This window comes from Equus przewalskii, chromosome 16, assembly GCF_037783145.1.
Source record: "Equus przewalskii isolate Varuska chromosome 16, EquPr2, whole genome shotgun sequence".
Taxonomy (NCBI): Eukaryota; Metazoa; Chordata; class Mammalia; order Perissodactyla; family Equidae; genus Equus; species Equus przewalskii.
Window position 1 is genome coordinate 24,977,399 of NC_091846.1, and position 20,555 is coordinate 24,997,953.

At 42.9% G+C, this 20,555-nt stretch overlaps 2 protein-coding genes across 12 annotated transcripts in view; one reads left to right on the top strand and one right to left on the bottom strand.

The window, feature by feature from the left end:
- The window catches only part of CBY2 (chibby family member 2), a 55,508-nt gene extending 34,977 nt beyond the window's left edge, over positions 1-20,531 (bottom strand). Inside the window, exons 1-5 of one of the 9 annotated variants that reach the window (XM_070578294.1) lie at positions 20,224-20,326; positions 19,684-19,757; positions 19,500-19,536; positions 18,972-19,082; positions 3,015-3,190 (exon numbers count right to left, since the gene is read on the bottom strand). The gene's annotated coding sequence lies outside the window, so the exon portion shown is untranslated. Of the gene's footprint in view, positions 1-3,014; positions 3,191-9,414; positions 9,641-18,363; positions 18,466-18,971; positions 19,083-19,499; positions 19,537-19,683; positions 19,870-20,223; positions 20,327-20,372 lie in introns of those variants that run through there. The other 8 variants (XM_070578295.1, XM_070578297.1, XM_070578301.1 and 5 more) reach the window with 8 other exon arrangements.
- ERICH6B (glutamate rich 6B) overlaps positions 20,381-20,555 on the top strand; it is a 64,258-nt gene continuing 64,083 nt past the window's right edge. The window contains exon 1 of one of the 3 annotated variants that reach the window (XM_070578285.1): positions 20,381-20,533. The gene's annotated coding sequence lies outside the window, so the exon portion shown is untranslated. The remainder of the gene's footprint in view (positions 20,534-20,555) is intronic. The other 2 variants (XM_070578289.1, XM_070578287.1) reach the window with 2 other exon arrangements.

Here is a 20,555-nt window from a genome sequence, read left to right on the forward strand (position 1 = left end):
TTTGCCTGCTGTTTAAACAATCTGGGTACCACTCATGTAGTAATGTTGGCACAGTAGCTACGGCTAAACAAACATTTGAAGAATTACATGAAATGAGATGGTATCTGGGTCAGACTGTAAAGCCGAAGCAAAAAGAATAATTGAAAGAGAAGATGTACGTATATGTATACAGTTCCAAGATTCATTTGGGTGCAAGAGAAAAATACACTTTGCTTAGCATTCTGCTTTCAGTGTAGCATCAATGAATGCCAGGAAACGCGATTTCAGAATATCTGATATTCAACTGCAAACTTGCATTAACACTTAGGAAAGAGGAGGGGAACATAAAGTGACAAATTTACTTGGAGTCTTGCAGACTCTTTTTTTAGCCAAATTGCTGGTTTGAGACAGCTCATCATCTCTGTAAGAACGTGAACTGCAGACTTGTCACTTTCCCCATTCTGTGCTAATACAAGCTGAGCGATTATGCGTCTGCCCTCCCCAGTCAGCAGCCTGGTTCCTGTTCTCTGCCATGTGGGGAGAGCTGGAGAAGATTCCTCTCAGGGGACCAATGAAGGACTGTCGTCAGCGCTCTATGACTGGATAATGGCGGAATAAATGTTATGGATGAGTGGCACCTTTGCGTGGAAAGTACAAGTCTCACTAACAAAGAGAACTCGCTCCGTCGTCGAAGGTTCTTCAAGAGCAGCATTTGGATAACAAGACGCTACTCTTAGTTGCTTCCATCCCCTGGCCTGTCCTCAGGGACTGCCACCTCCTTGTCCCAGATGATCAGGCTTATTTCGATTCAGCCACTCTCTTAAACTGGGAGCACACCTCCGACAAATGCTTTCCCAGATACTTCAGGAAAAACTGAGACTATGGGTAATGAACTCTTGGGGGGTTAAGGAGTTAGCCCTGACCTGCCTCTAGATGCCCAGAAGGAGCTCAATAAATGCTTGGTGAGAAACAACACATGTATGAAGTGATTTATTAAATACTTAGGTTATTAGGTGCGTGTAATACTCTATGGTCATACGAAGATATAATTTAATCCTCATAAGCATATCACTTTCTTCATTGTAACACATGAAGGAACACAAGCAGGGTGAGTGCCTTGCCCAGGGTCATGCACCTAGTAAGAGTCCAGCTCCAGAGTCCATGCACTGGACCTCCACCCTGCGCTGCTCCTGCAGGGGAATAAGGGCCTCCCCTCCCGCGCTGACTCTGAAGCCAGCGATATGAGGCAGACAGCCACACTGAGGCTCCAAAGGAGATGCACACAATAGGAAGCTTTATGGGCTCATTAAAATCTCCCTTCTGCCTTCTCTCAGGCCCTTCCACATCCAATGCTGGCAAAGGGGCGTGAAGGCCAGAAGACAAACCAAGGGTCCTTGAAAATCCGTCTTCTTGTCCCAAATGGGCCACCTTTCTCCCTCTCTTCTCACTGACCCCATACAACACAATTGTACACATGCACCCACGCCAAGGACTACATTTCTCCCAACTTTGGCTACTGTTTTTGTCACTCCTAGCAAAGCATTGAGAAGGCCATTGTACCCTGGTGCAGGTGGGACAAGGGAAATCCTAGAATCCCTTTGTGTGCAAATTTCCAATACTGAAGTTCCTCTGGCTTACCAGGGAAGCATATAAACCAGTCTTAGAGCCAAGATGCAGCTCAGTTCAGATGTGAAAACAAGACCAGCCTGCACAGGGACAGGGGACTCTGGGGCTTGGTTGACATCAGGTATACCTGATGATGTCATGTCCTGTTGATGTGGCGGTCATATAAACCCACACTCAAAGAAACCATGGAAATTGGGCTGAGAGGAGCTTCACGGCCATGTATTCCAACCCCTGTGACATGGTGGGAGAACTTTTTCCAAACTAATTCTTGAAACCTGGTTTTGTTGCATAAAATTCTTTTCAGTTGTGATGGCATTCTTTTTCTTTGCTTTAAAAACAAACACTTGGGGCCGGCCTGGTGGCGCAGCGGTTAAGTTCACATGTTTCGCTTCTCAGCAGCCCGGGGTTTGCCGATTTGGATCCCAGGTGCGGACATGGCACCGCTTGGCAAAAGCCATGCTGTCGTAGGCATCCCACGTATAAAGTGGAGGAAGATGGGCACGGAAGTTAGCTCAGGGCCAGTCTTCCTCAGCAAAAAGAGGAGGATTGGCAGCAGTTAGCTCAGGGCTAATCTTCCTCAAAAAAACAAAAAACAAAAAACAAACTAAAAATAGATAAATCCCCAAAGGGAGTACTGTTCCATGTCCTTAAAATACGCCTGAGTTTGACAGTTCTAACTCCCTCTGTGTATTTTATTCCTGCTTCTTACCTTTGGTTCACAGAGGACAGAAGAAGGGGCGTTAGTGCCCTCCCACTCCGCCGCTGTGGCTGCCAGGCTGGCGCTTGCAAACCAGCCCCTTTGATGCACCTCTACTGCCTGGCGCCTGGGGACAAATGCCCCCTCTCTCTTCTTGCCTTGCCATGGAGAAATCTTGGAATCAGAGACTAACTCAACTTCTTCAAAATTTATTGTCACAACAACATGACATCATCAATCGATGAAATTATTTTCACATATAGACAAACTAAACCAAAGTTTGACACAAGTAGTTACGAAGAAGTCGGTAGGCTGATTGTAATGAGATAGTAGAAATCAAATTGCTCTGACGAAGCTAAAAACATCATGCAAGATAAGTATAAGCTGTGTGTGTATGCGTGTACATGTGTGTTATGAGACATACATATACATTAATAGGCATATATGTGTGTATGTACATATATGCCTATGGATTATATACACATATATATGCCTATGTATCATATATATGTAGATGAAATACTACTAGAATTGATCAAAGAGTTTCTCTTAACTCTCCCCCCAAAAATTCCTCCACCCCATTGTATTGGTCATGTTTTCCACACATGTTCAAATTCTCAATCGTCTGGGGCCAAGAGCAATTTCTTTTAGATTGGCTCTACTAGCTTTTTTGTGAGGGGATGATTGAGTGTCAGAGGGCCAGAGGACTCACCAGAACATTCCACTTGGGCTCATCCACATTCACCGCCCACACTCACTAACTGGGCAGGGAATTGCTGGCGGAGGCTGTTAAGCACTTTTTCTGTTAATTGCTATGCTCTTCAGCGATCCTTCTTGTAAATGATTTTCTTCTTACAACAACAGCAACGATCAATCAAGAGAGGTTTTCTGCAGAGAAAAGAAGAAATTCCACATTCCAATGAGGACAGATTCTCACAAATTGTAGCCGAGGCTCCCACGGCTCATGGATAATGGTTGTGAGAGCTCGTCAGAAGGCCTGGCTGTTACAGCAGGGTGTTCAATGGCAAAGCCCTAAAGACAATCGTTGACCAAGAGCAGAGGCTCAACTCAAAGTGGTTTAGTCAGAGGAATCGGGGTTGACGGACTCTATAAATTCTTAGACGTCCAGGCCACTAGGCAAAGACCATGACTTTCAGGCTTCTGCTCTGCCTTGAGAAAATCCAAGCATAGAAATGATTCAAACAGAAAATTCACCCCTCTTCCTCAACACGCGCATTCTTCCTACCACTCCCAACCATCTCGCTCCTGCCACAGGGCAAATGCCAGCACCCTTTCGTGATGAGGTTGCTGTGGACAGAGCCAGAGGTGCCTTTGGACAGCATCATTAGCTTTACCTGGTCTTCGACCATGTCAAACAGAAATTTCGAGGCATTTAATTATTTCTCATTCTTTTCTTATTTAATTTTTCCAAGTTTGGAAGTCATATGCTCACTGTAATACAAAAAACAACATAAAATTGTATGAAAAAATAGCTATTCATCTCAGCATACCCCTCCTCCGCCATGCCTACACCCAGTAATCCACTACTGTGAGGAACCCAGAGTCAGGAGGCTGGTGTGTATTCTTCTGGATCTTATCCTCACTCATGCACACATACTCATGCAGACATGCACACATACAGGAGGTTTCTGAGTTTGGTTTGGAGTTTTTTGCCAAAATTTAAAAAAAGAATCAAACTCTGTACATTACTCTTCAGTTTGACTTTTTCACTTGACAGTATCACGGACATCCCTCTGCATCGGTTAGCAACTGCTGCGTCGCTGACTAATTTAGTGTAGGGTTGCCAAACTAGGGCCTGTGAACCAGCCACCTTTGTAAATAAATGTTTTATGGGAGCACAGCCATGCCCATTCACTTCCATATTGTCTATGGCTGCTCTTGCCCCACAACACGAGAGGAAGAAAATTGTGATAGAGATTGTAGGGCTCACAGCCTACAATATGTACTATCTGGCCCTTTAAGAAAAAGTTTGCCAACCCCTGCCTTGAAACAGCAACCATTTATTTCCCCATGATTCCCGTGGTTAGCAATTTGGGCAGGGCTCAGCAGGACAGTTCTTCTGCTGGTGTCATCTAGGGTCACTCATGTGAATACAGTCATTTGGCAGATGAATAGTCCAAATGGCTTCACTCACATGTTGACAGTTGGTGCTGGCCATCAGCTTGGCAACACGTGTTCAGCAGATTTCTTCACATGGTGGCAGCATTCCAAGAGGGCAAGCCCAATGCACAGCCGGAAGCCTCTGCTTGCATAAGGCTTGTCCCATCAGCCAGAATAAGTCACAAGGCCAGACCCAGGGTCAAAGCGAGAGAGTCTACACAAGGGTGTGGATATAGAGAGGGCTGATTCATTGGGGGCCATTTCTACAGCAACCTATTCACCCTCCAAGTCAGTAGATATAGATATAATCATAAGATGTAGACTTAATCCTAATTTTCATTCTATTTCTTTCAATCAGTGTCATATATACGCACATAAATATATGTGTACATGAATTGGGTCATATATACGCTTGAGTTTTTAGGACAGTATTTCTTCTCTTTCTTTGCTTGCCTCCTCCATTTCCGTCTCCTCCAACACACACACGGGTAGCATGTGTTAACAATCTAGTGTATCTTTCCATATTTTTCTCCACGTTCATAAAATCACATACACACAATTTTACATAAACATGATAATATGATACATGCTGAGTTTTTTAATAGTATGGTCTTTTACTTTTTCTTTTTTTTTTTTTTTTGCTTGGCTTTTCTTTCCTCTTCTGCTCCTCATCTTCACTATATTACCCCCACCCCTCCCACACACACACACGCACACAAACATCTGGGGAAGGGGTTGGGTTTGGTAGAATCATTTTGCACACACTTCTTTGCATCTTGCCTTTCTTAATACTCAAAATATCTCTTAGAAATACTTCCAAATCAGCCAGAGCAGTTCTAATTCACTCTTTATAATGATTGCGTGTGCTCATTACTGTGGATTGAGTCATTTAATCTCCGTTGCAACTCTCTTCCTAGTAAGAGAAATTAAGAACCAAAAAACTCTATTTCCCACCACTGCCTTGACGTCTTGAGCAAACGGATGCCACCAGTTAGATGGTATCACATAAGGGTGGAAGGATAGAGGTAAGATGGAGGTCATTTTCCTGTCCCTTTGGGCTCTTTCTGCTGGCAAATGAGGTCATGCAAATGTTGAGTCTCCTTTCAGAGGACGCTCGTGTCCATTCTCCTGCCTTCTGGGTGTCAGAAAGTAATTGTGGGCTAACGCTAGGGGCCACTTTGTGGATTGCAGCCGTAGGTGGTCTCTAGCTTCTCAGTGTCCAAAAGGTCAAGCAATGACAACAGCGGTGGGTTCTTGACCTCAGCATCGTCGCAGGGGAGGCCTCAGAGCTGGTAGCTCCCCTGATGGGTCAGTTCTGTGATGTTCTAGGAGTCACAGCTCTTCCAAAGAGTGTACAAGCCCCTAATTCCTTGTATTAAATCCCTTTCTACCTAAAATAGAGTAATTTCTATTTCGTGTATTTTCTATCAATCCTGACAGATACATTCATCTTGTTCCAATTTTTTGCCCTATAAACAATGTAACAATAAATATTCTTAACTGAAACCTTTTATTTCTATAGAGTACATTCTCATGAGATTACATTTTGAAGAGGGCAGGTTTGAAGAGTGAGTATATTTTTGTTGTAATGAACATTTTCCATAAAGGTATTAGCAATTCACATTTCTAGTAGCAATTCAGATTTCTCTGCATGCCTGGCAGCAGTAAGTGTTATCATTGTTTTTAACTTTTGTCCGTCTAAAGTAGGATCTAAAGCAGGAGCTCACATAGTAGCAACTCATTTCCCAATTAGTGAATTTGAGCATTTTTTTACGTTTCTAGTCAATAGCATTTGCTGTTCCATAGCGCCAACTCATATCATTTTGTGCATTTTTCTTTTGGCTTTTGGGTTTTGTTTTATGTTTTTGTCAAACTTGTAAGAGATCATTGTGTATATAGATTTTAATACATTGTCTATCTAATGCACTTTTAATCTATATTTTCTTTACGTTATATAGTCAAATGTGTCTCTTTTCTTTTATATTTTCTGAGTTTTCAGTCTTAATTATAAATTTTCCCCAAATCACAGATTGTATTTGCATTTTCCCAGATTCCTTTTATAATTTTTATTGTTCTCTTTTTATATTAACTGTTGAATCCACTCAGAATTTTATTCTAGACTATGCGTTAGGGAACCAAATTGACTTTCCTCTACATGGAGAACGAGTTGGGCCAACATCTTCGATTAAATAAATCCAGCACTTCCCACTGAGTGGAATCCATTTCTGGATTGTCTACTCCACTCTCTCTTTATCATCATGTTCATATCAGGTTGGTTTTACTACAGTGGTTTTAGCATTAGATAATGTGATAATAGAAAGATCCTCTCACTATTGTTTTTCGTATTTTTTAGCAACCTCAGATACAATTATTCTTCCAAATATGCTTCAAGATCACATTATCCTATTCAAAATAAGCATACAAACAGAACACTGTTGGGTTTCTAAATGAAATTGCATTACATTTATATTAATTTGGGGGAGTTGACATTTTCACAATAATCATGTCTTCCCATCCAAGAATATGGCATAACTCTTCATTTTTTCAAATAACATTCTTTTCTTGTAGAAACTGTATCTTCTGTTAATTATTTTCATTGGTATGTTATAGTTATTGTAACTACTATTAATGAAATTGTTAAGCTTTGCCTGAGTATTAATAAAATGGAGAAAATCTATTGATTTTGTACATTTAGCTGGTATCCAAACACTTGAGCAAATTCTCTATTAGTTCTTGTAGATTTTCAGAGAAAATAGTCACATGGTATTCAAAAAGTTTTATCTTTTTTTCTCACTGCGTATATTAATTACAAACCCAACAATAATGCACTCTGTGATAACGTGAATTCTTCTGTGAGACCATCAGCAATTGAGCTCAAAGGGGAACAAGGTAACTGCTTTTCTGGGCGGGTGGAGGAGATGGAAGGCAGGTGAACAGCGAAGCCCTACATCCCTAGTACTCTCCGGGACCAACCTCCCCAATGAGACAGAAACCAAATAACGGGAAATTTCTGGATTTATTGCCAATGTCCTGGAAAGCCCAGCCCGCAGAGATCTAGGCTGGAACACACAAGTTCTATCAAGTAGGACCCGACTACAACTAGGACACAATTAACTTAGAGAGCACAGCCCAGTCCCCAAATGCCCAACCGGCTGCACAACTGATCTCATTTCACCAACTCATAAAAATACAACTCCACATTCCACGCAGTTGAATTTGGGGAATTCATTTATTGCACTATGTTTTACTATTTTTGTCTTGTTTTACTTTTTTTTGTTTTGTTTTTTGTTTTGTTTTGTTTTTGTCTTATTGCATTCCCTAGAGCCTTCAAGAAAATTGTTGAATAATGGTGGCAGGAGGAAGCATCTCTGTGCAGTTCTTGCTTGATTTTAATTGAAATAGCTTTGCATTTTATTACTTATAATAACATTTGCTGTTGGGTTTTGATAACTGATCTTCATTTTTAAGTACCTTCCTTCTGACTAAGTCAGGAATGCATTTGGTTGAAAGTAACAGAAAACCTGATTGTGGCTTGAACAAGAGATTTAGAGGTAGACAATGACTGGTGTTAGCAGCTCAGCAAAGTTGGGAATGGAATATTTGTAACTAGGTTGGCCTATTTTTCATGCTTGTTGCCTCATGGTTGCAGAATGGCTGTCCCAGCTCCAGGCATCACAGCCATGTTTAAGGCTGAAAGAAGCGGGAAAGGGACAGGATCAACTACACTTGTCCTTTTTTATCAGACTAGCAAAAGCTTTATCAGAAAACTCTCATTGGACTTCAGATAATGTGATCATATGGCAACTCCTAATAGCAAGAAACCAGTTATTCAACTTATCCAGCCTCAATAACGAAAGCAGTCAAGAGCAAAGGAGGTTGGGAATGGGTTAGGATTAGCCAACCCATAGCATCTGCCAGATAGTCTAAACCTTTTTATGCAGAATAGCTGCTGAATTCCATCAAAAGACGTTTCAACATTAATTAATATGGTCATTGGTCCCTTCATTGATGTAATGAATTATATTGATAGATTTCCTTATATTTTATTATCTTTGCCTTCCTTAGCTAAACCTACTACTTGGTCAGTTATTGTTCTTCATTGCAGAATTCATTTGCTAATGTTTTTATTTAGAATTTTGCATATATATTAATAAATAAAGTTAGTCCATAGTTTTCTCTATACTATCATCACCAGTTTTTGATATTAAAATTATGTTGGGTTTACCAAATGGGGAAGTTTTTCATCTTTTCCCTTGATGTGGAAATGCTTATATAATATGGAGTTATCTGGTCTCTAAGAATTAGACAGAATTCAACAAACAGTAAACCCATCTGATCCTAGTGCTGTTTCTATTCTCTTCCATGATAATTGTTCTACTCCAGGTTCCAGCTTCTTTGGTCAATTAGGTAAATTAAATTTTGATTTCCTCTGGGTCAATAGTTGTGCTTTCACATTTCTAATCTAGGATTCATCCTCTTATAAATGTCTGAACTGAGTGGTCTATGCAAAGGTATTCCTTCTTCCCATCCCAATTTCTAGTTTTTTCTAGGATTGTTTAGTACTTTATTTTCCAGAATATTACTAGAATATTCTCTGCAGTATGTCTGTTCTATTTCAAGACTATTCATTCATCATTCATGGTACACACTCCCAACCCAGCATTCTTCAGTAATTTTTAATTGTATTAGCTAAGTTAACACCAGCTGCTATAACAGATAAACCTTGAGATCTAAGAGGCCTAAAACAAGGTCAGTTTATTTTGCACGTGTGTAAAGTCAAATCTGAGGCAGGAGGCTCTGCTCTGTACAGTCATTCAGAAACCTAGACTGACGGAAGGGCTTCATTTTCAACTCTTTTCTTCCAAGGTCTCCCTGAGTGTCAACATCTGACTGGCAGATAGAGGAGACACAGCAGGGACCGGGTCTCATGGTGGCTCATATCTTTTCCACTACATTCCATTGGCCAGAACTCAGTGCATGGCTACACCAACCTGCAAAGAAGATGGGGAAATGCAGCTTTGCTGTGCTCCCAGGAAGAAATGGACATGGATTTTGGTGAATGACATCTGGTCATTAAATATCCATTTAATCCAGAGACGCTCAGCCTCTCCTCAAGAAACACAACCCAAAGTGATCTAATTCTTGCATCCAGCTCAAAATCCAGAAGGTCCCCAGTGATGTTCAATTCTCTCCATTGGGTTCAAAGTGGGCAGTGACCTAAGAAATAAAAAGTAAGTTAACCTCCCTACCACACAGATCCAATCTGAAATGAAAGAGCAGGAACAAAATAACCCTAGTTATTTCATCTCTGGCTAGGTGGAAAAGCTTCTCCCTCAATCTGATCTTTTCCACAGGTCTGAATTTTAATGGGAATTAGTTGTTCAAAATATTTCTTAAGTTTATCTAGAAGTCTAGAAACAGATGCCTCTCCAAACTTGCAAAGTCTCCAATTTCTGGACTCTCTCTTCCCCCACCTGCTGTCTGGAAAACCCCAGACAATCTTGGGAGGGATGAATTGAGATGACAGCGCCTCCACAGCCCAGATCCTGAGAGGAACAGAGAGCCCCACCCCTGCCACCACCACCACAATGATGGGGCTTTATGAGAGCAAGAAATGAGCATCGGTTATAAGCTTCTGAGGACTTATCTACTACAAAACATAGTGTTTCCTTAACTACATAATGAAGGGTTCACTGCGAACTATTTTTTCTCTCTTCCTTATCTTCTATCTTGCTATTCTGATTTTCCATTTGTTTTGTTTTGTTGTTTTTTTATTCAACTATTCCCTTTAGATGTGGGTTATATATTCCCTGAATTATTGCATAGTTGTAAATATCTTTCCTTCCCCATGGGGTACGTACGGTATTTCCTTGGATCGAAGATTCCATCTATTATAAGATGTACCATTGTCTTATGTACCACTAAGAAAGAAAAAGTGCTCCCAATTAAATTATAACATAATGCTTTCTTATAACAGAATTTTATTTTATACTTACTGAAAGAGCTCTTTCAGTCTTACTTAGACATAGATTTTTATCATGTCTTACTCTTGTGCATTAATAAAAAGGAAAATATCAGCACGATAAATTGGGTAGGCACTTCTAAAGCTTCTTCACTTCCGGAGTTCAGACATCCTAAGCTACTCACCAACTCAGAGTTGTCAACATCTATGTTTTCCACACAATATTATCTTCTCCACCATCAAGAAAGTTCTTTTTTCTTTTTAAAGATTTTATTTTTCCTTTTTTCTCCCTGGTCCCTCTAGGTGTGGCATGTGGGATGCCGTCTCAGCATGGCCTGATGAGCTGTGCCATGTCCGCGCCCAGGACCCAAACTGGCGAAACGCTGGGCCACCGAAGCAGAGCGCGCGAACTTAGCCACTCGGCCATGGGGCCAGCCCTTCAAGAAAGTTCTTGAAAGAGTGCTCCATTATTATCTCCAAGATTTTCCCTCAAGCTACTAACTCCCATTCTGCAAACTTTCTTGTCAGCATTTTCATGATCTTCTCAGAAGGTGGCAACACATCTTCACACAACAGTCCCAGGCCTCGTATTCCTTCCTGGTCACTTACTGGTTTGTTCTGAGGTCTGCCCCAGCCAGAAGTGGGCTCTGAACGCTCTCCAGCCCCCAGCTGAGGCCTCACTCAACAGAGCTGCAGACTCACCGCATCAGACAAGGTAGAAGAGCTGGAGCTGGCGATGGAAGGTAGGTGGAATACAGTCCAGTTACCACCTTTCCAGAAAGTCCTCAGCTCTTTACTTTTATGGCGGTTATAAAAGATGGAGACTATCTGAATGGAATGTAAAGAAATGCTCAGGCTACACATACCATTCCATTCATTCCACCATCAGAAGGTCTCCAGTGGAACCATCATCCTACAAGAAGAAGTTCTGAATTTTAACAATTTTCTGCCTATGAGAACCCACTGTGGGATACGAATAGATGCTATGAAACAAGATGATTAGGTGCTAAAGCCTAGGAATGGCTTTGGTACAAACACATTCCACCTCCCTAGAGTAGAAATTCACATAAGGCCAGCAAAAACAACCCCAATGTCTCAGAGGATTCATTCATCCAGAATGTGGACTGGCCAGCAGGGTTTAAATGGTGACACCAGAGTCCTCAGTGCAAATGTGGTCACATCTTAGTCATGGGCAACTTACTTAACCTTAGTTTCATATTTCTCATGAGTCAAACTGAACAGACATAACCTACCTCGAATGTGCTGTGAAGATTAAGTGAGATCACATAAGAGAAAATGTCTCACCCAGGGATAGGCACAGAGCTGTTTTGGGTTTTTTCGCTGTCTCATATTTTATACATTATACAAAATGTTTATATTTTTTTGTTGGCCTTATATTCTCAATGAATGTTCGTTCCTTTCTACTGCTCAGGATATTCTTGTGTAAGCTAGGGGGCGCTGTAGCGTGAGCTGGCTGGGCTCCCCAGGCTGACACAAGTTAGTTCTTGGCCATGCATGAACCAAATCACTCTCCAATTACCCCCAAAGTTTTCCGAGTTCCCTGCTGAATGCAAGGATGGTGGCTGCTTCTCCTCATCAAATTTTAGCAGCGACACACATCTAAAAGTGCTTAGCACAGGGCTACACACCTAAAAGCACAGTCATTCCTCGGTATCCACTGGACATTGGTTCCAGGACCCCCTGTGGATACCAAAATCCACAGATGCTCAAGTCCCTTATATAAAATGGGGTAGTATTTGTATATAATCTACACACATCCTCCCATATACTTTAAATCATCTCCAGATTATTTGTAATACCTAATACAATGTAAATGCTATGTAAATAGTTATTATATGTATTGTTTAGGGAATAATGACAAGAAAAAAAAGCCTGCACATGTTCAGTACAGATACAACCATCACAGGCCTTTTGATCCGCAGGTGCGGAACCCCCAGATAGGGAGGGCCAACTATACCCAGTAAATGGGACCTATTAATCTCTTTCCATCCCACCCTCTGCCTTGCCCCCACCTTGGTGGTTTCTCCTGTTCAGCAGAGGGAGGACAAAGTACCCAGAAGCATTGTGAAGCCAGTGAAGAGAGCAAGGGAATAAGAAAAAGAAAGAGATGTGTGTGTTGGGGTGGGGCTAAGGGGTTTGAAGGATGGGCCATAAGGAAAGAATAGAGAAAATCCCTGATGTAGGAGAAAAAAATCCTGCAGCATTCCCTGGAAGACAATACAGATGACCACATCGAAGACATGATTCTGATTTAAAAGTTTTAGATGACACTGAACCTGCAATCCTTAACAACAGACTCTGAAAATCACAGAAGTCCACCATTTTGCTGGCTAATTGTGTCCTGGTGTACATTTGCCCACTCTGGGATGCTTAAGCTCAAAATCTCACCACATTTAAGGAACATATGAACAGAACTGGTGGGAACTGCCACTCAGAGACCTAGAAATAAAAGTTCTCCAAGATGAGACAGCACCAGACCCCAACAAGCTTGGAGCAGGAAACAAGTGTCGATAGCGACCCCTGCAGGTTTCTGCCTAATGGGATATGGAAAGCCAGCCCCTGGGACTTCAAAATAAAGTCTCCACTTTCCTGGGAAGAGTATTTATGTTTAGCATCAAATACCACGTGCAAAAATAAAGACCTTGTCTCCCGGGGCTTCCTCAGGTGTTTCAGAAACAACTCCAGCCAAAGCTCAGGACATCCATGCTGCCATCAGAAGAGGATGCAGCTGAGGAAACTGGAAGGTAAATGGTTTCCGGTTGCTACATGGCTTCAAGTTTTCCTCCATTTGATTAGTTCAGCTGGTAAAGGCTGAGTTGTTTAGAATTCTTTTTTACCCCCTAATGGAAAAGTAAAACTTCTTCTATCCAAAATATTTAGAAAACAAAATCATCCTCCAGGACTCTCAAAGTTAAATCTTGGATTGAAATAAAACATACCATAGGATTTGTCTTAGGAAGGATCAGCTTCCCAGCTGCAGCCTGAACGAGCTCCATTTTTAATGGTGCATAAAAGTGTTTCGTGCTGTCCTCAGAGACGAGATCTCATAATTCCTTTGCGAACTATGAAAGAAATCTATCAAGAGGCCTTGTGGGCAGGAACACAGATTTAGGGGGTCAAAACACCAAGCATTCTCATTCATGACCTCACCACATGAACCCCTAATTAAGTATGGGTGTCCTAAAGTGAAAAATACTTTCATAACTGAAGGGCGACCTCGTCCCATTCATAAGCAGACCGCAAATCAGTCATAACTCCCCAAACACCAGGAAGGAGCTGCTCAATTTGTATTTGTGTTGAACTTCAAGTGTTGCATAATTTATATCTAAAATCCACTCTCATACATCTACTGAAAGACCCACTCTGACCTTCGCTCCCAATCCCAACTGCATTAAAAGAAACTATAAATCACCGGAACTCGGGCAGCCAATCACAGCCCAGCTGTGTCAAAGCCAGGCAGCTTGCTTCCCTTGATGCGTTCACCACCCCCTAGAACAGGTTATAAAAATTGTTCATAGTTTGAGATAATAATTCAAAGGCTCTTTATTTTACACTGTGGGTCACTGTTCACCCAGGCGGACTAAGTGAGCATATAGACAGATGGAGAGGCTGGGTTCCACAGAGCCTTCCATTCATCCCCACCTCGAGAAGCCCCCTCAGATCCACGCTCACACCCTGCAGTAGACCTGGCCTCAATTTAACAGAGCTCTGCTTTCGTCTCAACAGAACGTAAATCCAAAGGTACGATCCTTATATCTAAGAATCCCCTTGACTGTGGATCAAAAGTGAGAATATATTTTTACAGGAAGCCCACAGTGTTCTTTCATTAGCTCAGTGTTCTTTCATTGTACCTTAAGGCAAAGCTTTGCCTTGAGGGACATTTTTTGATTCCTAAAAGACAACATGTTGTTTTCTCAGTTTTACCAGGAAAGGAAAGCTTTGAAAATTTCTCTCGATCCCTGGACGCTGTTAAATCAGTTGTGGTGATCATGCAGATGATGTAAAGTCCACCCCTGCCCCAAATCACTGTCCATACAGAGAACCAGAAGCCCTGCAGCGAACAGGTGCGGCAAAAAGAGGCTCTTCCAGCAGTTTCCAGGGAGATTTTCCAAAGAGATCCAGAGGAAGTGCGACAGCTTGGGATTTTCCTCGGCAACCATGGTGTCATTTGTGTCTTAGAAAGGGCTTGGTCCACCCAAGGTGACAGCAGAGGGCCAGTAGGCTGGGACGATGGCCAAGATTGCTTCATACCAGGCGTCCCATGAGTCTGTCTACAGAGAAGCAATATTCTTGGAGTTGACATTTGTCTGGCCTGTTCAAGGGACTCTGGGTCAATGACCCCCACAGTGGGAAGCTTCACTTGTCCCCACAATCTGCAAGGAACACGTACTATTGACTTATGCAGCAAAGGCACACACAATGGTAAGTGTCCTAAATGCAGGCTGGCCACCCTGCCAAAAAGAAGGCGAAGGGGCTTGGAACATACCTCTTTACCCTCTAGTTTATCAGGAGGCTTGAAGTTTCCCAGGCAGGACATAACACAACAGGAAAAAAATCTTCTGACTGGGCCACCACGTCAATTAAATGGCCACCACCAAAATTAAATCTGCTATACAAGATACATGCCCTAGAGAGAGACTCACACGGTGTTTGATTTCCTTCCTTTTTGCTTTTTTTAAGCTATTCTTCAGCAATCACTTCTTTCTTATGACACCCTCAAATGCGGTGAAGGGCTCTGTAGAGAAGAGCCGGGTTAGCAATTTGTCTGCTCTTCCTATATTTCTGGGCCCGCAGATCTTCCCTGACCTCTGCTCCCCGGGGTACAATTCCTCATGGGTAGAACGTATAAGAATACACATAAGAGAGCTGTTCAACGTGGAGGATGTTCTTTCGTTCTTCAATTAAAGAAGGAACAAGGGAAACGTCGCCCTGGGAGAGGAAAAGCTGATTGTACATGAAAAGGCAGGATTTTCAAAATGTTTTTTGCCCTTGTTGTCCTTTAGAAAAAAAATTCTTTGAGTTTCAATTGTCAGAGCCAGCTACCCTTAGAAGGAGAAGGCAGAGAACTAAATGAGAATAAGAATCAAGAACTATTCCCTACCACTAGACAGGGTGTGATGAATGGAACCAGTAATGAGTAAGAGCCTGGAGAGGGTTAAAACAAAGCCCCAGTGCCTGGCTTCTAAAGGACAGAGCGGTACTCAGCTTTATGAAGAGGAAAGGCACCCTTGGCTGTGGCGGAGCATCCCATCAAATCATAATATCTGGAAAGATGTTAAATGAATTGTCCGTGAGTCCGTTTGCAGTCATGTGGAACAACACAAGGTAAAGGGGAGCCCCAGGCATGGTTTGGTAAAAAGCAAATTGCTATCAGCCCAACTTCATTTGGCTCAGTGATAGAGGGACAGGCAGATGCTGGGAAGCAATAGACGTGATCTCCAGAAACTTCAGTTAGGCTCTGGGTGCGCTTACTGCCACCAGCAACATACGGAATTGGCCTTTGGATGAGTGAGTTAGGGGCAGTGGCTGGAGAGGGCAGAGTGCCCAGCTTGGGGAATGAAGAGGGGACAGAAGGCAAAGGACTCCCCACCAGGTAGAAGAGAGGTCAGTTCACCTCCATCCTGCTTCAGGGGTAGGTGGCCAGCAGACCCAGCTCTGGGAGCGCCCGGAAATTCGGGGCTGCCGCCCGTGAAGGCAGCAGGGTTTCCCTGGGCTCCACAGAGTTACTCTACTTGGCATCCTCTGCTTCCTCCCCCTCTATCCTGTTGAATTCACTGCTTCCTCTTTTCCAGGTTTTACAGCTGCTCTGGCCAAGTCAATGCTGGGAAGAGAAGTAAGAACAAAGTCAACTGCTTATTTAACTCTTTTCTAACGTAGAAGAACGTGTCTTCATTCGGTGCTGGTGGCACCTCCAGCGGCTTTTGTTGATCTTGGCAAAGCATCAACATTATTACTGCTTACTTTTCTGAACTTGCACCTAAATTAAATATTTACTATTTAATAAACATTAACCATTGATAAAGTGACCATTTGTCCAATTTGCCAACAGTCCTAGTTTATGCCTGTCGTCCCAGCAAAATTACTCATACCTCCGCTCTCAGTGATGTACGGTCCGAGTCTGGATGACATAGCATGCGCTCACCTGGCCCTGGGACCCAGGCAGGGCTTCCTTCCCCACTGGCCTCTCCTCTCCTCAGAACCACCTGCTTCTTCCAGCCCATTATTGTCAGTCATACCAGAAATCATTAATAATGTATTATTTATATCCCACTTACTTTCAAAAAGGATTAAAGTGGTATACAACGCATTCACTCAATAAATATTTACTAGAAGCCTAAAGTTCCATGAATACTACCTGAGGATATATATAGATATGCTCAAAATTGTTCAAATCAAGGTTAAAAGTGAAGGCAATGAAAAACCATACAGAGGGGGACGATTACTGAGTTAGAAACCGTGGACGAGAGAATAATTGTAACTCTTTCTATATTTGACTTTGAGCTTCCTGGTAGTAAAACCAAAAAGTAAATTACAACGTACAACATCAATCATATTGCCTAAGGAAATATAACTTTGACAAAAAAGATACTTTTTCTCCTAATACTAATTCTCACAGAATTTAACCACTCATTCATTCAATAAATATGTATTGAGTACCTACTATGCCCCAGTTAGTGTTCTAGGTGGTAGGACACAGAAGTGAACAAAACAGAGCAAACAGACAAAAATCCCTGCCCTCAGGGAGCTTACTTTCCAGTAGGATGAGACAGACAATAAGTGAAATATGTAGGGTGTCACATAGTGATAAGTGCTGTGGAGAAAAACAAAGCTGGAACAGAGATTATTAGAGAGCTCAGAGAGGGCCCTGCAGCTTTAATAGGGTGGTTAGGAAACCCCTCTCTGGAAAGGTGACATTTGAGGAGAGGCACGAAGGGGAGGAGGGAGGGATCATGTGGACATCTGGGGAAGTCTTCCAGACAGAGGCCGTGAGATGGGAGCACCTGAGACCAGTGTGGCTCCAGCAACGTGAATCAGGAGCAGACTCCAAGGACATCCAGTCAGAGACAGGAAGGGAGGGACAGAAAGTGGAGATCTTAGGTTTTTTCCTTCCAATAAGAAAGAAAGTCACGGGAGGATTTTGAGCAGAGAAGTGTCATGACCTGACATATTTCAAAGGATCATTCTGGATGCTGTGTTGAGTCTATTTGTAGGGGAACAAAGCACAGAAGTAAAGAGATCAGTTAAGAAGCTTGTGAAATTTTCCAAACAAGAGAAGTTGGTAAGAAATGACCAGATTCTGGATGTGTGGAAAAGGTAGAGGCAACAGGTCACACGTGAGGTGAGAGAAAGAGAGTGGCCCAGACGGTTCTGAGATGCTTGGCTGAGCAGTGGAGTTGTTGATTACTGAGATGACAAAGACCGAAGGAGGAGCAGATCCTGGGGGAAGATGAGGAGTTTGACGTTGGCCGTGTTAAATGGAATACACATGTTGGACACCCTAATAGAACTGTCAAGTCAAGCAGGTGGCCTGGGTTTCTCATGAATCCTTACATAAAGGACATGGAATAGTAATGTGAACAAGCTCTCAAACAATTATTTTTGCCAAAAGTACAGAAACACTCACTTTTTTACCATTTTTATATCAATCTGCAATAAAAATCAAGGGCATACTCTTCTATCATAGCTAAGTGAAGGCATTTGTGGAAGCGGCCAAGTTAGTGTAGTAAAGGTCCTAAAAGATGCTGCCTTCGGGAATCTAACTTAGAACAAGGTAGAGCTTCCTGGAGCTGGAGGAACGGACAGTCCACACAGACCTCTGCCCGTCTCAACTATCATTTCAGATTTGCCTCGGGCAGGACTGAGCTCTCTGATTGTACTTATTCTCTGGGGTAGAAGGTTAGGTGGCAGGGTTGACATTTTGCTACAAAAAGCAAAAAAGAGACTGATAAATTCTTACCCAGATCAAGGCCCACCTCATTTTTACTTGAAGGCAGGTCACTAGGATACCTGAAAGACCTTCTAGAATTTTTCTTTAAAGGGAGCTGTGAATTTACTCAATGGGCAGATGAATCCCAAGCTGAGAATGATAAGCTGGTGCTTAGCAACAATTTGGAATTTTTCAAGTTAAGATGTTGTGTTTTCCTGGCAAAAGAATGGATCTCAGACAGTGGCTCCTACAGACAGATATAAGTTAATCCTTTCCCCATTCAAATAATAAAAGTGTCTATAATTCCTCCAGGCCATACCAGTCTGGAGAAAAAGAAATTGTGCAACTGTCAGAAATGCAGCAGAATTATCAAAAGTACCAAAAGCAACATAAATAGGGAAAACTTACATCACAGTTGAGTTTTGCGTCTGAAAGTATAAAAATCACAGCCTTGTTAAATCCCTTGAAACAAGGGACTTAGTCTAATTTATGCAAGCAATCTGTATCCCCAGAACCTCCTAGAATAATCCCAGAACATGGTAGGCATTCAATAAAACTCTGACAAAAGAATGAATCAATCAACATTAAAAAAATAATAAAAACAAAACCTATGAGCACCATCTTGTGGAAGCCCTTACCATGACACCATCCAACATGGTCACCAGGCTGAAGAACGGACACTGAAACTTCTGTGTGACAGAGTCTTAGGCGCCACGGACTATAGGGAGCAGCAGGCTAAGAAACTTGTCCTGAAGTCGTGTTTGCAAACCAGGTACACTTTTTAGTTACACTCAGGTGAGGCTGATGGAGATTATAGGGGACTACAAAAGCTCCCCCAAGCCAGCCCTTGGCACTGTCTCTGAATACAGTGGAGAGGTGTAAATCCCAGAAGTAGTGTTTGACTAGTTCCCCCAGCCAAAATTTTTGTAATAATCTAGGTTCAAATTCTTCCTTTGTGCTTTGAGACGTCCTTGGGAATCAATGATCCACAGAGCCCTTTGGACACCTGGGAGCATCCTCTGTCTCTCTGCTTCTGCTACACCCCTCCCCCACTCACTGAGGCTCCTACTGTCGCCCTCTGAAACTTGTATGGATTTGGCCTCTCTTCTATTTTTTCCAACTTTCTCTACATCAGAGGAAGGAGGGAGGGAGGCAGAGATAGTTACCTGGTCACCTTCCGTTTGCTTCTCTCCTACAGGACCACTAAGCAGAGGTGGAACCAAGAACCATAGAGGTTCTCTGTGTCACATGCCTCTCCCACTGGAGTCCCCTTTTCAGTCATTCCCACCCCCTTCCCAAGAGCCTGGCACAGCCCACCAAGAGACAATATGAAGAAAACCAGTAACATACACTCCTGGTTCACAGAGGGTACTCATAATTCTTCAGGTTTTGTGGAGACCTGGAGCTTACACAATTTGGACTCTCTTGGAGAAAAAGAGTAAAATATCATAAACACAAATCTAGGAGCAAAAGTGAATACTTATTTAGAATGTGAGAAGATCACTGGCACCTCAAAGATCCAAGTCACTTTCTTCTGAACTCTGACAACCGACTAGAAATGCTTACATACAAATGGATTGCAACCCGGCAACCTGGGCCACACTGGAACTCCCAGCAAGTCCACTCAGAGCGTCCAGAGCGTCACCTTCATTGGCTTCCTCCAACCCTTGACCCCAGATCAAGACCCCGCACCTGGATTCTGTCCCCTCAGGGCAGCTCCTTGCCTCCCCCACCTCCCAACGGTACTCCAGAGGCATACTTAAAGGGGAGGTCCTCCAGGCTGCTTAGGGGCTTTGTCCTGGGGACTAACCCTAGTGAGGCCACTCAGGGTGCCGCATGGGAATACCCCCCTTCTCCCGGCCAGCCCACCCTGCAGCCCCTGGACCTGACCGAGTTAGAGGGTCTCTGCTCCGGGAGTCACAGGCCCGGTTTCCATCTCAGTACCCACCCACCAGCTCAGCGCTGGGCCCCGGGATCGGGGGAAAGCTGACGTGGCAAGATTCTGGAATCCGAAAAACAAAGCTATAAAATTTACATACCATTAAATAAATAATAAAATCAAATACAATTCCACCAGTCTTTGCCGCGCCTCCTCTGCCCAGGAGCCCAGGGTGGATGCGCAGCCGGGCGGGCGCCAGCAGACTCCGGGTGCTAGCGGTCTGCCCTCCACCGTCCCCAGTTCGGGGAACACCTGACGCAGGTGACCATGACGCAAATAATGA